The sequence below is a fragment of the Chrysochloris asiatica genome, unplaced genomic scaffold, assembly GCF_000296735.1.
Source record: "Chrysochloris asiatica unplaced genomic scaffold, ChrAsi1.0 scaffold00143, whole genome shotgun sequence".
NCBI classification, from domain to species: domain Eukaryota; kingdom Metazoa; phylum Chordata; class Mammalia; order Afrosoricida; family Chrysochloridae; genus Chrysochloris; species Chrysochloris asiatica.
Genome location: NW_006408661.1, coordinates 943,568 through 948,433, shown reverse-complemented (window position 1 = coordinate 948,433; position 4,866 = coordinate 943,568). Strand labels below are relative to the sequence as shown.

The 4,866-nt window shown below is 39.0% G+C and overlaps 1 pseudogene; it reads left to right on the top strand.

Annotated features, from left to right (window-relative positions):
* LOC102824633 overlaps positions 1-4,866 on the top strand; it is a 121,399-nt pseudogene that overhangs the window by 678 nt on the left and 115,855 nt on the right.

Sequence of the window (4,866 nt, the reverse complement as noted above, 5' to 3'; positions counted from 1 at the left end):
TGGTATTAACTAGTTTTCCTTGTAGGTGTACAGATACGATCTTATCAGAGTCAGTGCTGTACTTCAGATAGATCTTGATATGATCTTTTTGATGATGAATGTGACACCATTCCTCTTCAATTTGTCATTCCCTTCATAGTAAATCATGTGGTTGTCAGATTCAAAATGGCCAAAACCATTTTTCAGCTCATTAATGCCTAGGGAATTGATGTTTATGCATTCCATTTCATTTTTTACAATTCCCAATTTTCCTAGATTCATACTTTGTACATTCCGTGTTCTGATTATTAATGGTTGCTTACAGCCAATTTTCTTAATTGTGAGTTGTGCCTCCTCAGCAAACGAAGGTCCCAAAACCTTTATCTCAACTGTGTCATCATGGTCAGCTGTACTTTGATGAGGCAGCTTTCCCCCAATCGTATTTTGAGTCCTTCAACCTGAGAGGCTCATTTTCTGGCACTTTATCTAACAATAGTCTGGTGCTCCTCATGTTTCAGTATTCAATATTCTGGTGCTGACAGTATTCCCCTGCTATTAATAAGGTTTTCAGTGAGTATACATTAGGAAGTAACTTTCTGCTCCTTCCCAGTGTGTCTTTGCCTGGATGCTCAGCTGAAACTTGTCCACCATGCTTGACACTTTTAGTATGTAAAACACTTGTGGCATAGTTTCCAGATTCGCAATAGCAGGCAAGCCACTACAGTATGACAAAGTGACAGATGGGTGGTGGTCATCATATTAATGTGCTTTACAACAACAAAAGAGTTTTAATCAAAACAGTGACTTCAGAGGGAAACAACTGGGTCTGTTAAATTCAAAGTAGAGATGTCAACTAGCAAGGTTGTGACAACTCTTTTTGAGATTCCAAAGGGATAATCTTAATTAGATTTCCTATAGGGACAAAAATTATGAAAATATATATATTATAATAATGATGATGAAGTTTTAAGGAAATTGAATCCTACACTGATGAGTAAGGGCTAGGAAAGTTGTTCTGAGGAACTTTTTCCCCTGCAGCAATGTACCTGCTCATTTTAAATTGTAGCAGTCGTTATCCTATGATAATTTTATTGTTAAACCTTATCACATCTATCCTATTTTGTTGCTGTTGTTAAGTGCCATTGAGTTCATTCTGACCCATAGCAACTCAGTACTCAGTATAGGGTTTCCAAGAAGTGACTGTTGAGTTTGAACCACTGACCTTGTGGTTCAAACCAACCTTGCAGTCCTTTGCTTATCCTAAAGTGCCACACCAGGCTTGTTGTTGTTGTTGTTAAGTGCCGTCGAGTCGGTTCCGACCCATAGCGACCCTGTACAGGGTTTCCGAGGGTGTAAATCTTTACAGGAGTAGAAAGCCTCATCTTTCTCCCGCGGAGCAGCTGGTAGTTTCGAACCGCTGACCTTAAGGTTCGCAGCCCGATTCGTAACCACTACGCTCCAGGCTAGCTACCCTATAATTCTGGTATTTTCTTTTCAGACTTCCTTGTGTTCCCCAAACTAAATCACCTTGAAAATGATATAGTTTGAATTTCTCTAGGATGCTCAAGAATCCTGGTATGACACTGTACAATAATCTCTGGACTGCTAATCACAAGTTAAAGGCTTCAACCCACAAAAATCTCCTCAGAAACCCTATGCAGGGTTGCGATGAGTCAAAACAGACTCAGTAGCACTCAACTAAACAATGATGCCCAAACTTTACGTAGTGTAAATTTGAGAGTGAAGCATTTAAGATGGAAATACCACATGGTGGACATTTTGAGAAATAGTAGCTTTACATTTTGATATTTTTGACTAATAAAATATTTATGGCACTGTAGGGTCAACATTGTACTTCTAACCACAACGTTGATGGTTCAAACTCACCCACTGCTCCTTTGAAACGCTATGAGTCATCGTGAGTCAGAACTGACTTGACAGCACAGAACAACAACAAAAATGATTTTATAGCAATACTTCTAGACTTACCCTTGTGTATTTTTCATAAAAGTAAATGCTCCCTTTGTTTTCTCAGAAACAGGAAATATTCCATTTTCTCATAGACAAGTATGCATTTCAGTGTAAGAGCACTTTAGGGTTACATATAAAATTCATTTTCACTTCCCTCATTTTATGTATTAAGTAAAGGATCACATTGTAAAATGTGTTATTTTGGGAGATTCCATAGATCTTAAGTTTATTCATCAGATGTTTTAATCACAACATGGGAACTGATGAATCTATAAAAGGATATCACAAGTGCACAGTATTCAAGGCACCTGGTTGTCCCTGTAATTGGTAAATCACCATCAATTATTAACCTTGCAACAGGAGGCAGACCGAGATAAGCCTAAAAAACCTAGTATTGACAAAGGGTGAAGAGAGCTAGTAACTCAGTCTCTGTGGAGGGAAGATGCTACCAGAAGAAAAAGTTCATATCTGGGAAAGAACAGAGAGAAGTAGCATTTAAGCACAAGACACCCATAACCTGACATGACTGAGTAGCTGTAGAAACTGAGCTGGTTAACTGTTCCTTGCTATCACCTTACTCTGGACCATTCAGTGTTCCTGTCACATGAAGCAAATAGCAGAGACATCAAGATCTACCAGCTTCAAAAACGGTCTGGATCCACTCCCAATACCTCTACTGCCTCAGTCATACCTCTTGAATGGAAAAACACTACAGTTTATATGTTTCATGACTGCTTACAAGCTCATAACTAAAATATTTTAAAAGGGTATGAAATAAAATATAAAGACAAAGTGAGCACAAACCACTAAATTTGGTCCATGGAAAGATTCAATTTAAGGAGAAACATGCATCAAAAAAAGAAAAAATGGGGTTTATAATAGAAGCACTGTGAAATTTCAGCCAAGTTAGAAGAGCTGTGATTAAACAGCAAAACAAACAATTGCTTCTTGTTTGCCTAAGTATAGTCTGCATAAGAAATAGCCAAGAAGACAATTGTGGAGCCCTGGTCACATCTTTAATAGTAACAGTGCATGTGGAGATGAGGCTGTTGTTGTTAAGTGCCGTTGAGTCAGTTCCAAACTTGTATAGGGTTTCTGAGAAGCGGCTGGTGAGCTTGAACTTCTGACCTCTCAGTTCAATCTGACCTTGCAATCCAGCACATTAACTAGAGAACCACACCAGGACTTCTATAGATGAGATTAACACTGGAATAATCTGGGAACCATTTCATGCTGACACCACATAGAGCAGAAAACACCTGGTCTGATTCTTAAAGAAACCCTGTAAGTACTGGCTTCTGACAAGAACAATTATACCAGAGCAAAAGCAGAGATCCTGATAATTTGGGGAAATATATATATACATATATATTTAATATATATGGTGGTGATTATGTGCCGTGGAGTCAGTTCCAACTCATAGCGACCCTGTACAGAGTTTCCGAGGCTGTAAATCTTTACTGGAACAGAAAGCCTCATCTTTCTCCTGTGGAACAGCTGGTAGTTTTGAACTGCTGCCCTTGTGGTTCACAGCCCGAATCGTAACCACTACGCTACCATATATATATATATGTACCAGAGCTCCTTATATGTTTATATATATATACATATATAAACATATAAAGAACTCTAGTAGCATAGTGGTTATGAGTTGGGCAGCTAACCTCAAGGTCTGCAGTTCGAAACTACTAGCTGTTCCATGGGACAAAGATGAGGCTTTCTTCTCCTGTATAGATTTACAGCTTCAGAAACCCTATGCAAGGTCACTATGAGTCAGAACCAACTCCATGGCACACTAGCATATAAACATGTATATACTGAAGTTGTCAAGGTCTTCATTTTTCTTTGAACAACCATCAACACTCATGGAAGCAGCAATCAAGAAATCAAACAACATATTGCATTAGGCAAAATTGCTGCACAAGACATTTTTAAATTGTTGAACAGCAAAGATGTAAGCTTGAGGATAAGGTGCGCCTGACCCAAGTCATGGTATTTTCAATAACCTCATATGTATGTGAAAGCTGGACAGTGAATAAGGCAGACTGTAGAAGAATTGATGCTTTTGAGTTATGGTGTTGGAGGAGAATATTGAAAGTGCCATGGGCTGCCAAAAGAACAAACAGATCTGTTTTGGAAGAAGTGCAGCCAGAGCACTCCTTGGAGGCCAGGATGGCCAGACTTCGTCTCTCATATTTCAGATATATTGTCAGCAGAGACCAGTCACTGGAGAAGGATATCATGTTTGATAAGGTGGAAGGTTAGAGACAAAGGAAACCCCAGTGAGATGGATTGGCAAAAATGACAGCATCAATGGGCTCCAGTATGGAAACAATTGTGAGGTTAGCCCGGGACTGAGCAGTGTTTCACTCTGTTGTGCAAAGGGTCACTATGAGTCAGTACCAATTTGATGGCACCTAACAACAACACCATACATATGTATGTTTTATTTATTTGTATTATATTGTGTGGATTGTATATTTATAACTGTTAATTAAAATGTCTCTGTTTTATTCTCGGTTATCCAGCTGTCCCTCAGAAATTAAGCTAAAGGTTATTGTTGCTAAGTGTCACACACAAGCTTAGAACAACAGTGTTCTATGCACAGATAAGTGGATTCAGTCATAGAATGAATGGGCAAGGGAGCAAGAGTGGTAGATATATATGTGTTGTTTGTTGTTAAGTGTTGTTGAGTCAGTTCTGACTCAAAGCAAATCTGTGTAGGGTTTCCAAGGAGAAGGTGGTGGGTTTGAACTGTTGATATTTTGGTTTGCAGTCTAGTGCTTATCCTACAGCGCCAATGTACATATAGTGTCCTGGTGCCATATATGTACTTTGTTGTTAAGTGCCATTGAGTCAATCCCGTCCTATAGTGATCCAGAATAAGGTTTCTGAGGAGCAGCTGGTGAGCTTGGA